Source organism: Aythya marila (assembly GCF_965140915.1).
Source record: "Aythya marila genome assembly, contig: HAP1_HAP1_SCAFFOLD_180, whole genome shotgun sequence".
Classification (NCBI taxonomy): Eukaryota; Metazoa; Chordata; class Aves; order Anseriformes; family Anatidae; genus Aythya; species Aythya marila.
The window spans coordinates 344050-357884 of NW_028136597.1; positions in this window are offsets into that span (position 1 = coordinate 344050).

Genomic DNA, 13835 nt, shown 5'->3' on the forward strand with positions numbered 1-13835 from the left:
TGTTTTTAGAATTCGCACGGTCATTAGTGCCGCTCTTTTAGCCTCCTGGTGTGCCAAATGATTCCCTGTGATCTGAGGGGTGAGGCCCCGCTGGTGTCCTTTAACGTGTACTACAGCAATGTCTTTAGGTCCTCTGATAGCCTGTAAGACTTGGGTAATCGGTTCTTGGTGTACTAATCCCTTTCCCTGTGAATTGATGAGCCCTCGCTCTTCCCATATTTTACCAAATGTATGTACTACCCCGTATGCGTCTTTTGAATCTGTATATATTGTGCCACTTTTGCCCTTTGACAGTCTTAAGGCCCGTAGTACAGCATAGAATTCGCAAGCCTGGGCAGACCAACTTGGACTTAAAGGTCCGGATTCAATTATTTCAAAAGTTTTCCCATTCCCTAATGCGTACCCCGATTTGCGCTTCCGTCCCGCTATTCGTGAAGAACCATCTCCATATATCTGTTCCCCTATACGTAACTCTTCTTCCTCCAAATCAGGTCTCAGTTTTGTTTGCTCTTCTGTATTTTGGAGGCAATCATGTTCTAAGGGCTCGTTCGGTTCCCCATAAAGAAACTGAGCAGGGTTTTGTAGGGAAGTTGTTGTTAATGTTAGTTTTGGGGAGGAAATTAAAATTCCTTCATATTTTAGTAAGCTGGCATCTGTGAACCATTTTTCTGCTTTTTGCTGTAGTACTCCCCGGATATTGTGTGGGGATATCACCTTGATCTCTCCTCCGAAGGTAATTTTCTGTGCTGCTTCTACTAATAAAGCAGCTGCTACTACTACCTGTAAACAACTTGGCCAGCCCCGACTAACCGGGTCCAGCCATTTAGATAGATAAGCCACAGGCTTTTTACTCCCTGCCCATTCTAGGGCTAATACTCCATCTGCAGTGCCCTCAGTGCTGTTAACAAATAAGAAAAACGGTCTCCTCAAATCCGAAAGACTCAACGCTGGAGGGCGTGCTAATTCTTCTTTCAATTTTTCTAATTGTTTTTCGTCTTCTTTGGTCCATTTTAGCAACCCATCCTTAGTCAATTTCTTAGAAAGAAATGTAACTTTGCCGCTGTAATCTTCACTCCATTGTCTACAATAGCCAGTCAACCCTAATAGTTGTCGTATGTCGCGTTTAGGGGTGTAGCTGATTAACCGTTACGGGCCCGGTCGTATTCCGGGTACTGAACCGGTCGGACATTCACCAAAAACGCATTAACCGTCTGGGGGTCTGCTTGGATTCAGAACACTGAACTATCACGGATAACCACCCTTACCCTCGTTGCACTTAATGAGAGCTATGACAATGCAATCAAGTATGGTTTATTACAGCAACAGATAATCAGGTTCTTTTGGATTGCCAGCGGTAGTGGCAAAAACAAGCTAGCGTGCATGAAATACACAGGTGTTACAGGCGTTACAGGTGCACGGCCTAGAAATAAACGCGTTAAAAAGATCAAAGACTCTAGAGAGACTTATAAGCAAGTATTCAGATCTCACCCAAAGGCGTCCCAATGGGGGGGGGGGGGAAGAGAGGCTCAGCCCGTCGACTGATCCCAGGAGTCAGGAGGTCCTAAGGATGTTGTATTTCCTCGGGATGGTATCTCCCCTGACGGTGGTATCTTCCCTGACATCCCCTCTCTCTTGGGCCAATTTATCTTATTTTCTATCCTTTAGGTGGAGCTTGAGTGGCTCTAGTCAAGCATCTCTTAGTTATGATTGGTGTAAAGTTCTCCCGTCTCCGTTTAAAGTAATAGGCTCCGAGAAATTCAGGGCGCATGCTCGGTGAGGGGTGGTCGCACCTTGGAGGCGGGTAGCTTTTGGGATGGAGGTGTGTTTTGGTATTATAATGATCTAGGGTACAGCATTTGTCAAAACATGACATGTCTTTGTCTCAGGGTGGCAAAAAGTGCCTGCCCTGAAAGCCTCTTCAGTGCTGTACCTTTTCCTTAAAAATGTGAATGTTAGTTTTATTCTCCTAGTTACTTCAGGCAATTACACCACAGTCGTACCTGCCTCTTAGTTCATGGGGTCATTAAAGCCAATATCCCACTGATTCTGTCTGGGTCTAATTTCTTAGTTCCCTCACTTAGTCGGTGGCCCAAGTATTTTACCTCTTGTTCTACAAACTGCAGCTTCGATTTCGAGACTTTCAGTCCCTGCAGGCTAAGAAAGTTCAACGGCTGTATGCTGGCCTGCCTAACAGTATCTTCGTCTCTCCCTGCTAATAACAAATCACCTACATGCTGTACTAATGTTACTCCTGGTGGCTTATCGTAGCTTTGTAAAATTTGCTCCGGGGCTTGTCCAAATAAATTAGGTGATTCAGTGAATCCTTGAGGAAGGACAGTCCACCGTAATTGTTGCTTTCGGTGGGTATCTGGGTCTTCCCATTCAAAGGCAAAATAATCCCTACTACCTTCCTCCAGAGGACATGCCCAAAATGCATCCTTTAAATCCACTCCGCTATACCACTGATCATCTGGGTGCAATTGACCTAATAGGGTATGGGGATTTGCCACAACAGGAAATCTGGTCACGGTTCTCTTATTGATTTCTCTTAGATCATGTACCAATCTATATTTGCCATCTTTCTTTTTCACTGGTACTACTGGAGTATTAAACGGGGACATACAAGGTTCTAGCAACCCTTGTTGTAACAACCTTTGAGTTTCAGGCTTTAACCGTTGTCTGCCTTCCTCAGACAGGGGGTATTGTTTAATTCTCGTTGGTGCACCCGGGTTGGTTATAGTTACCTTAAAAGGCTTAATATCTAATCTTCCTACACTTCCTGGAGTGTACCAGATTTTATAATACAAAAGACAATGAACAAACATTTATTGTGTATTACAATCCCTCCTTTTTCTTTTGGTCCCTCTTTTTGTTCACTGAATCTCTGCAATGCCTGGCTGCTAAGAACCAATGTTTCCTCGATTCCTTCGTTGGTACTTATTGGTTCATATTTGGCACGCATGAGCATTAGATGTGCCGCTTCTAAACGACCTTTTACAATCGCAATCAGTTTATTAAAAATACATGGCCCGAAAGTTAGCGCTACTATTAATTACAATAAGGGTCCTGCTATAGTTGATAGTAAAGTAGTAAGCCAAGGTGAATAATTAAACCAAGATTCATACCAGTTCTGTCGGTCTTCATATTCCCGTTTTCTCCTCTCCAATCCTTCCCTGAGCTTGGCCATGGTATCCCTTACCACTCCAGTATGAATCACAGAATCACAGAATTGCTAGGTTGGAAGAGACCTCAAGATCATCGAGTCCAACCTCTGACCTAACACTAACAGTCCCCACTAAACCATATCCCTAAGCTCTACATCTAAACGTCTTTTAAAGACTTCCAGGGATGGTGACTCCACCACTTCCCTGGGCAGCCTGTTCCAATGTCTGACAAACCTAATGGTCAGCATACATGCAACATTCTTCTTTCAGGGTTACACACGACCCGCCCTGTTGTAGAAATACCAAATCTAATCCTCTACGATTTTGTAGCGCTACCTCTGAGAGTGACCTAACAGATTTTTCCAGGGCTGAGATAGATTGTTCAATCCGGGCCAGGTCCTCGTCCACAGCAATGCGTAAAGAGGTGAACTCTTGATTTTGCTTGACTAATGAAGCAACTCCAGTACTGACCCCTGCTCCTCCCAAGATTCTTAAAGTGGCCAGAGTTAAAGCTGTAAACGATTCCCTTTTTTCCAAATGATAATTTGCTGCCGTGTGCTGAGTATACATATAATCCTCAGAATGGTATAAAATCCTTGGTATAATTATTACCTGTATACAGAAATCATGAGACGCATTAAAGAGTTGTAGCGATAGACAAGGAGTTACACCTACTGACGAGCAAACCCACCCAGCGTTGTTAGCCGGGATTAACCATTCAGCTGATTGTTTCCCATTCTCCGTGATGTTCCATAGGTGGCGCTTCCCCCCAGGAACCGTGCCCGCACACCTACCACCTCCAGTGACTTGTGTTAGTGTTACTCCTATATCTCTTCCCCAATTGCATTGTAGAGGGTTGCTCTCGTTTGTGCGGGTGGGCTCCCCAAAGTCCCCTATAGCATCATAATATGGGGGCCTTATACTAAAACATAACCAGCAATGTTCTGTCCTATTTGGGTTTATTTTGTTTAATAGTTGGTAGCTGGCATTCATGATTCCCCATATATTATTCTCAGCTATGTTATCATTTTTGGCTTTGTCTGAGCTTGTAAGGCTACTGAGGGTTGGCACTGTAGCATTTTCTGCAGGCTGGATTCTCTGAACACTTCTTGATAATACCTCATTTGGTCCTACTGCCTGGGGTTTATCAGCAGCCTCCTTCTTTATTAGTACAAGCCCTCTGCTGTCGGGCCCATTTTCATAATGTCTTCCACATTTATTGTGTATTCCAGGTGGGACCCCACAACACAGGGGACGAGAGTGACCGAGAAGGAGCGGCAGAGAAGAAGTGCGGTAGAGTGACCATAACCCCCATTCCCCTGCGCCGCTCGGGGGGAGGAGGTGGAAGAGGGTGGATGGGGGGGGAAGGTGCTTTTGGTTTCTTTCCTTTGTTTTGATTCAAAGATGGAAGCCGAAATTCCTTGAAGTGGTATATTCTTTATTGCAGCGCTGGATGCACGGGGGATCTCTCCAGCTATCGTGCATACCCAAAGCGGAAAGCAGTCTTGAATTTCTACAATCAATCTATCAATATTCTACAAGCGCCTCTACGTATTCATTCCCTATCCCCGCCTGCCCTGGCTTCTCATGCTAATTAGCCTTTTGGCACCTTGCGCCTGCGTCGAGCCTCCCAAGCCTTGTGGGCAGGGGTCTTTGGGAGGAAGACGCCGAGTCTTCCTCACAGTGTACTTTTCACCTTTGGTCAGGGTTGTGCTGAGTTGGCACGTTTCTGAATTGCAAGAGCTGGCTGTTGCTAATTCTTCCGTTTGTTGGCTCTTTCTCATGAATTGCAATGTCCAGTTTCGAGCTTTATAGTCCTTCCATTTGTTTCTCTGTCCGCCTGCCGCTTCCTTCTCGTGAGTTCCAGTGTCTTGTTTCGAAATACACAGTCCTTGTCTGGGGATTGTCCTTGCCTCCCCAATGCCTCCTTAATCAGTTTCTCACTTCTCTAGCTTGTTAGTAATAAGCAATAACTCTTCCTATCTCCTTCTGCCGAGTCTGTTTTGCCCGTTACAAGAATTACTGCGTGATCTCCTTGTCCTTATCTCCACTTTGAGCCCTTTTCATCATATTTTCTCCCCATTCCTCTTTGAGGAGGGGGAGGGAGAGAGCGGCTGTGGTGGAGCTCGGCTGCCCACTCGAGCGGAACCACGATAGAGGGGCCGTGCACCCCCCACCCCATAGATCCCCTCTGGGTGCACCCACCCCATAGAAGCCCCCCCAGGTGCTCACCACCCCATAGAATCCCCCCCTACCCCACAGACCCTCCCCATGGCCCCATACGTTCCCTTATGGCCTCCCCATGCCATATGGCCCCACGGACCCCCAATGTCCTCCTGTGCCCCCCCAGTCCCATGTGTCCCCATGTCCCCTCCACGTTCCCTCCATGCCCCCCATCCCATGTCCCCATAATGTCCCCCATGTCCCCACATGTCCCATGCCCTCCCCATGTCCCCGCGTGTACCCCCAGTCCCCACATGTCCCCTCATGTCCCCACCTCCCCCCATGTCCCCATTCCCCCACCCACGCTCCCGTGTCCCTGTCCCACCCATGTCCCCCCAAATCCCCACGTCCCCCCCACGTCCCCACATTCCCCCATGTCCCCTTGCCCCCCCAAGTCCCCCCGTCCCCCCTATCCCCACGTGCCCTGCATGTCCCCCATCTCCCACGCCTCCCCATACCCCCCCCCACACCCCGGCGGGCCCCCAGCCCGTGGTGCCCCAGTAGAGGGCCAGCACCTGCTCCACGGGGCTGCCTTCAACCCCCCCAGGCACCCCTAAACACCCCCCAGACTCCCACACACCCCCAAACTCCCTCCAGAAACCTGCCAGGGCCCCCTCAGCTCCCCCCCACAATCCACCAGGAGCCCCCAAACCTCTCAAGCCCCCCCACAAGCCTCCCCAAACAACCCAAAGACCTCCTGCAGACCTCCCTCCACCAAAACACCCCACGTTCCCCCAGTCCCATATGTCCCAATGTCCCCCCATGTCGCCCCACTCCCATACGTCCCCTCCATGTCCCCTCGAGCCCCCGCTGTCCCTACCATGTCTAGGCATCCCCAAATCCCATGTCCCACCCCAGCCCCAAGTCCCCCCCATGTCCCCCCTGTGTCCCCATTTCCCCCCAACCCACGTCCCCTCCGTGTCCAAATGTCCCCCCAGTCCCATATGTCCCAGTGTCCCCCATGGCTCCACGCCCTCCCCCCCTCAGGTCCCACCAATCTCCCTCCACCTACGATTCCACTTCTGAGGCTGCTCTGATGTCTCTAATTCTAGGATTCTGGGATTTCTCCTGTTCTGCCATTTCTACCATTCCACGGCTCTATTCCTATGATTCCAGTTTCTCCAATTTCTCCAATTTTAGGACTCGATTGCGCGACTCCTCCGATTCCTCCGACTCTTTGATGTCCTCCCCCCAGCACAGAGGTGCCTGGGCAGGCAGCAGCCTGTTGGTGCCGCCGTCACCGCGGGCAGCAGCCAGCACTGCCCGTGTCACCACGATGTCACCGCGACACGGCCATCGACAAGAGGCTGCGCGATGGGTCCTGCGCCAGCGGTACCGAGACGTTCGGGCAGGAGGAGCTCCCAGGTGGCTGATGCCAGCAAGGAGCAAGCTGCTCGCACGAGACGTTCCACGTTAGACTGCTGGGAGAGATGGAGGCTGGGAGGGGAGCACAGCGGCCCCTGGGACAGCGCAGGAGGAGGCCTCAGCACCCGGCGTGTCCCGGCTACACCAGAGTCATGGAAATGTTCTGCTGACATCTCTCCTTCCCGATTCCAGAGAAATGGCCTGAACTGCCACCCTTCCTGTCGTGCAGGTGGAGGAATTCTTTTGGCTCTGTCCTTTCGGCAGGCTGCCAGTGATGCCCAAGCTGCCTCCTGCCAAAAAGGAGCTTTTGCGCAACCAGCTGCAGGAAGAAACTGCGCCCAAAACAGAGCCCAGAAGGAAATCGAAACGAGCCTGAAACAGCACCCAAAGAGCAGGCGCAAGACCGGGGCCAGGCAAAGGCTCGAAAATCTGCAAAACGGCAGAAGAGCAAGGGCCAAAAAGCAGCAAAGGGCCAAAAAGCCCCTCCTCAAGTCAGGAAGCTATCCATCCTGGAAGCCCTGCCAGTGACGGAGCGAGTGAAGCGCCCCGAATCTCAGAAAGCCCCAGGCCCGCTAGAAACACCCATCGTGTCCGTGCTGTCCCTGCCGAGCTCGGAGGGCAGCCTGCTTCAGGAGCCCAGCGACGACAGCGGCAGATTCCAGCGAGGGAGCTCCAGCTCCCAAAGACTGCCGAAGTTACGGGCTGGGAGGTTCTGGTCCGTGCTTCCAGACCGCCCGAAGATGGAAGCATCCAATTCCAAGCCCTCTACTGCTGGGACAGTGACACGGCAGGGGGCAAGTTCTGAGCATCAACTGCCAAAGCTCGTACCCAGGCTCCCTACAGCGTGGCCTGTAGGTATTAGAGCCAGCCCGAGCACCTGTACTACTGGGACACAGACGGAGCAGGGGCCAGGTCTTCACAACTGGAAATGCCAAAGCTTGAACCCAGGCCCTCTACACCATCGCCTGTAGGTAAGAGAGCCAGCCTGCCAAAGGAGCCCAGCGAAGCCTCTCCTACTGGGACAGAGACAGACCAGGGGGCCAGCTCTGAGCATCTGCAACCACCAAAGCTCAAGTTCCCAGGACGGTCCTTAGGGACAGGGCCTCTATGGCAACGTCAAAGTATCTCCGTGAGATCGGGGGGGGGTGGTGGTGCCCTGGGTCACGCCGATCTCTTCTGGAGGAAGCATCCAATTCCAAGGACCCCTCTACTTCTGGGACACTGACACACCAGGGGGCCAGCTCTTCCAATGGCAAAATGGCGAAGCTCAAACCCAGGCTCCCGACGCCGTTGCCTGTAGATAGTAGAGCCAGCCTGCCGAAGGAGCCCAGCGACCCCTCTACTTCTGGGACACAGACCGACCAGGGGGCCATCTTTGAGCTTCAGCAACGACCAAAGCTCCAATTAGGGCCCTCTCCGCGAATGCCTACAGGTAGTAGAACAAGTCCGCCCAAGAAGTACAAAATGCCAAAGTTCAAACCTTAGTACGTGGAGCTGTGCCCTTATCCTATTAGAGCCAGACTGCCCAGGGAGCCCAGCGACACCTCTATTTCTGGAACACCGATGGACCAGGGGGTCAGCTCTGAGCATCTTCAGTCGCCAGAGCTCAAACCCAGGCTCCCAACACCGCCGCCCAGTCCAAGGTGACCCGAGCTTTGATTGCCCGGAGCTGCAAGAACGCTGTCAGAGGTGATCCACATCCCTGTTCCCTTGGGGGCTCAAGCCTTGGAGGCAAGTAGTTCTGGGGACAGTGGGGCCTCTCCAACGAGATCTCAGTTTTGAGCCGGGGGTTGGCTCGATCCAAGCAGCACCTTGAACTCCTCCATGGCTAGCCTCAAGTCCCTCAAGTTCCCTTCTGTTGCCACGCAGACACAGCAGACACACGTTATTTGGCAACATTTAGAAGGACTGACAAAGCAGGAGGCTGCTCTTGGCCCGAGAGGAGAGTGTGTGTTTGCAGCTGGGTGCTGGTTTCCAGGCCGGGTGGGAAGAGAGGGGCTTTGTGGGTGGGCCTGGCAGAGCTGAACCCTGCTGCTGGCCAGGTCTGGGGATGGGGTGAGCAGAGGGAGGGAAACGGCGGGACCTGAAGCCATCCACGGGGTCCGCGTGTGGGCAAAGAGCCCCAGAAACCTGTAGCAGTTTTTGCTCAGAGTCTCACTCCCTTCACAGAAATCCATCTGACAGCGGACGGCGAGACAGTGGAGGAAACACGATGATGTTTCCAGCTGAGGGACCATCTCCACGGCCTCCATGGCCAGGAACCTCCCCTTGCTGGGACAAGAGCTGGGAAGCTGCCCTCAGAGCAACGTGGAGAAAACCTGCACATCCCTGGAGGGGAAAGGAGAGGATGCGACGGCAGCTGGGGAGAAAAAGACAGCACCATTTCCATCCTGCTGGACGCTTTCACAACAGAACCTGCAAGTTAAAATGATTTTTCCAAGTGCTTCTGCTTGTCAAGTAAAATTCTGTACAGCAATTGCGGCACTTCAGACTCACTTGGGTTTGAAGGGGATTCTATTGCTCAAGAATTTCAACTTTTGATGGCTAGCCTTGTTTGGGTAAAGTCTCATCGGTGGCTTTTGATGGCAAACTGCAGGCTTTGATGGTCAGCTTAGTCCAAGTACTGAATGCTTCTGCCCCTGAGCCCCGCATCTAAAACTCCCAGCAAAGAATCAGCTACCGTTTGCTGCTAACCCTCTAACCTTACTTAGTTTTCCGTCTTCCCTTGACATTTCTCTCTGTATTTTTTCCCCGGACCTGCTCGTATTTCTTTTTGCTCTGTTTCTTGACTGTGTTTTCGCAGCCCTCTGCACCCTTTCTGGTGAGTGCTTTTTCCTCATCAGCCCCGAGGGAAGTGGCAGAGTTGAGGGCACAAATCTTTTCCTCGCCTATTTCCAGGGGGCTTTCTTAACGCTCCCCCTGAGGCCTCCTGTCTTCATTTTGCCTCGACTCCCCCCAAATCCTCATCCCAGTGGCGGAAGGCTCTCTCAAGCACCTCTTGGGGCAGGGGAGGATGAGGAGCAGCAGGTGGAGGAGCTCTGTTTCTCCCCCCTCAGTTCTCCTGGAAAAGCTCTTCCTCTGTGCTGGCTTCTCCCCTTCTGCCGTGGCAGTGCCCCCTCCCCTCCTGCCTCGTCCGGGCACTTCCCTGCTCTGAGAGATGGAGCAAGGATGTTCTCATCTTGACACCCTCTCAGCCCTCCCTCCCTCCTCTTCTTACTGCTGGCCACTTTGGGGGAGCAGAGCGGGAGCAATTTGCTCAGACGCCAAGCGATGGGAGAGAAGAAAGGACGAAATAGGCTCTTTCCTCTAGGAAATAGGAAAGGGGTGTTTAGAGCTGGGTCAGTGAGCAGGGCACAAGGCTTCTCGTTTCCTGCTCATTTCTTGTATCCTGGGGCCTCTTCAGCACGTGTCATCTCCTGCTCTGGTGAGGATGTTCCCAAATCTGTCTTTTCTTCAGTCCACGATCACTTCCACACCGGCAGCCGGGGTGCCAGGAGGAGCCGTGCTGCAGCACCAAGCACTCCCGAAGGAGCTCGCACCCCTCCATACGCTGCCAGTATCTCTTGTTTGGGGGGTTGGTTTCAGATGCTCTTCATCCCAGACTCCCAAATCCTTGGGGTTGACCTCAAATCTCCCCTGGAGCTTTCTGCCAGAGGCTCCAGGTGGGGCCATTCGCCCTGCCTCTGCTATAAAGCAGACTTTAGACTTTTTTATACCTTTTGTCCTACCTGAAGTAGCCCAAGGGCTACTGCGTGAACGGTGTCCTGCTTAATTCGCTCAAAGGCTTCTCGTTGCTCGGGTTCCTGCTTGGAATTGTTCTGCTGGGTCACTTGGTAGAGACGGCTACGAATCACACCACAATTTAGATCAGATTAACCATATAAAATTGAATCGTTCTCGCCTAATCCTTAGGTTTAGTGCTTCTGAATGTCTGGTAATTTTCCTCCTTTTTAAACCTGAGGCCCCTCCTCGAGCCTCCCGAGTCTGAGGATCTGCTTTGTCCCTGACCCATTCCTGGCACTTCTTGTTATAGAAAAAAACACCTTCCGAAGTCCTGGCTGGGCCAGTAGCTAAAGGGGTGTTGGGAGTGTTATCCCACCCATGAATACCTAGAACGATCGCTTCGGTCCTTCCCCGGCCGAGTCCCTCGTGGGATATCAGAACCGCGGTTAGAAGACCTCCGCACTCACTTCAGAACTGAGTTCCGTCTCAGTCACCCCCTTACACACAGTCACACAACCGAACCCCCCCAACCAAAGGGCATACTCATGCAACGATAAATCTTTGTTGGGGTCTTCGTGCGCAGAGTTACGGGTTTAAACCAGAGGAGGGGAGAGCTCTTTGTTCTTTCCTTGCCTCTTATGTTCGTAATCCTGCTGGGCTCCGGACTGCTCCCGGCAAAGGGTCACAATGAAACAAGGCTGGGGGCACCTCCCTTAGCCGTTCACAGCCTTGGGACCCAAGAGGATCACGTCAGGGTCACCAAATTGTTAGAAATTCCGAGTCAATCTAGCTTTATAAGCTTTATTTATGGGGTTAATAAAAGGCAAGCAACAGCACAGGGTGCGCGGGGAGTCTGGGCTCCTCCAACACACACACACACGTTACATCAGGCGGCTGGTTTTTATGCTGCTAGGCTAATACATATTCATCACTACTTCTAGAAAAGGCAGGGTTATTTGAATTAGTTCCTGGAATCTGGACCCTCCCTCTGGCGCATGCGTATCAGTCTCCGGTGCTCCCTCTGGGGGTCTCTCGTGCTGAAGGCTCATAGTCTTCCTCCCAGGCTTTCTCCTTGTCCTTCTCCTTTGTCCATCTTGGCCGCATGTCAGAGACTTGCGCAGCGTCCCATGCAATAATCACAATAGAGAGCAGTTATTCTGAAACCCCTTTGTTCTCTTATCCCCGGATGTCAGAGACCCGAGGTTTACCCTTCAAGCCCTCTATTGACATGAATTGCTGGGACATTCCTTACAATCCCTCATCTGCTTATTAATCTTCTCAATTTGTGTCTCTTCAACTTTTGCCAGTAACAACTGGATTTCCTCGGTCGGTTCTTGGGGGGTCCGTTTCTTAAGCATCATTCTTGACACATCACCTTTCTTCTCTACCGAAGTCATCACAAATTGGGTACTATTTATTATTCGGCATATCAATAACGTAAAGCAAGGCATCATACAAGGTATAAACAATAACATCATTACACCACAGAAAAATGAAAATGACATCCTTTTAACCTGTGGTCCACCGGGCAGCCATGAAAACAAATCCCAATCCGTACCCTTCCAAGTTTGTACTGGGATGTGGGCTAATTTCCTAATTTCCTTTGTTATCCGCCTTACCCACTTTTCCATTATCATCAATTTGTAAACAACAATTAGAATCGTTCAGTTTTCCACACGCTCCCCCTTCTTCTGCTAGTAAATAGTCTAAAACCCTTCTGTGTTGAAAGATGGCATTCCTCATCTGGGTGGCTTGGTCAGCCAAATGATCCAAAGACGTCGCTGTTTGATTGGTTACAATTTGGAGGACAGCTTGCAACCTAATTATTTGATTCCAATTATCAATAGGTTCTCGAGCCCCCCATACTACCTCATTTGGGTTCCAGGTAGCTGGTCCATAATGCTGTATGATTCAGGAAGCCATTCATTCTCTCCCCATTTTTGGGCACTACCCCCAGCTAAGGAAGCATAACTAGATCGTTTGACTCTGTTCAGATCATCATATAATCTTCCTAAATGATTTCCTTGTATTTGTGACTATAAAAAGAACCAGGGTCTTATATGCCTGTACAAAGCTGCACAAATCACAGACAGACACGGAGTGGATAGACGCAGAAAAAAGGCCGGCACTATGGATAAGGAGGTAGCCCTCAACTTACTGCAATGCTTTTTAGAAAAGTGAGGGGTAGAAGGAGTTAAGCATATTACAGGGCTTATAGCCTTTGGGGTAGCAAAGGGGATTTTTTGTAACCCTGAATCATACTTTGATGTGGAAGAATGGAGAGCATATGGGGACTGCTTGTGGAATTTAGCTATACATGTAGATGATGAGAAAATGGTTGAAAAACGAATGAAACCGTGGCGGGAAACTGTTAATAGTTTGAAAAGATACAAGTTAGAACAGCAAGTTGCAGCTGTGGCTACCCAGCAATTAGGAGGTCAGCCCTAAGAATCAGAGGGACTGTTCTCTGTGGGGGGCGATTACTCGCCTATACCACCGTCTGGGAGACCGATAACTGTTAAGCCACGGCACCCGTCGCCGGGGCGTCACCACCCCCCTCTCCTAGTAAAAGCCCGGACGCAGATCAGGAGACATGGCCTACGGCGCCACCCCCTCCGACCACGGTCGAAACTGGGATACAAGTCTCAGGAGCAGAAAACGGGGTCTCCGACAGCGAGGAGGAGGTGGTGGGGCGACTCATTTTAAAACCCAAAGAGGATACACCCAGGGAGAGCCGTAAGGCTCCCATTAAGCCACTGCCAAAGCCCCCCCCCACAGGAGATAGAAAGGGTTAATTGCCAGGCGATAGCCAGAGAGGTGGCAGACGCTCAGGACTTTGAATTGCTGAGCCCTGCTTGCTGATCAGGCTTTCCCAGTAACCTATGGACAAGGGGCTGCAGGGCTGCAGGGAGCTCACACCCCGCTTGATTGGAAACTACTATCCCAGCTGAGAGCCACAGTAAATGAGAGTGGGTTGCACAGTGAGCCGACCAAGCAGCTGCTTAATTACATTTGGGGCAGCAGTATTTTATGTCCCGAGGACATCAAAACTATTCTAAGAATGATTATGACACAATCTGGTCAGCTGCTATGGCAGGCTCACTGGCAACGTGTATGTGATATCAGTGCTCACACACCCCGACCAACGGGAGATCCTTTAAAATACGTAACTACCGAGCAATTAATGGGGGTTGGGAGGTTTGCATTGGCGGATATGCAGGTACAGTTAGGGCCGGGGTTATGCCTAGAGAGCATGAGGGCAGCCCGTGCAGTACTCCAACCCCGCTCTACCGGCCCACTATGAGATGGCGTTGCGACCCACGACCCCAACACCTGCCCCGCCTGCGATGCAGCCCACCC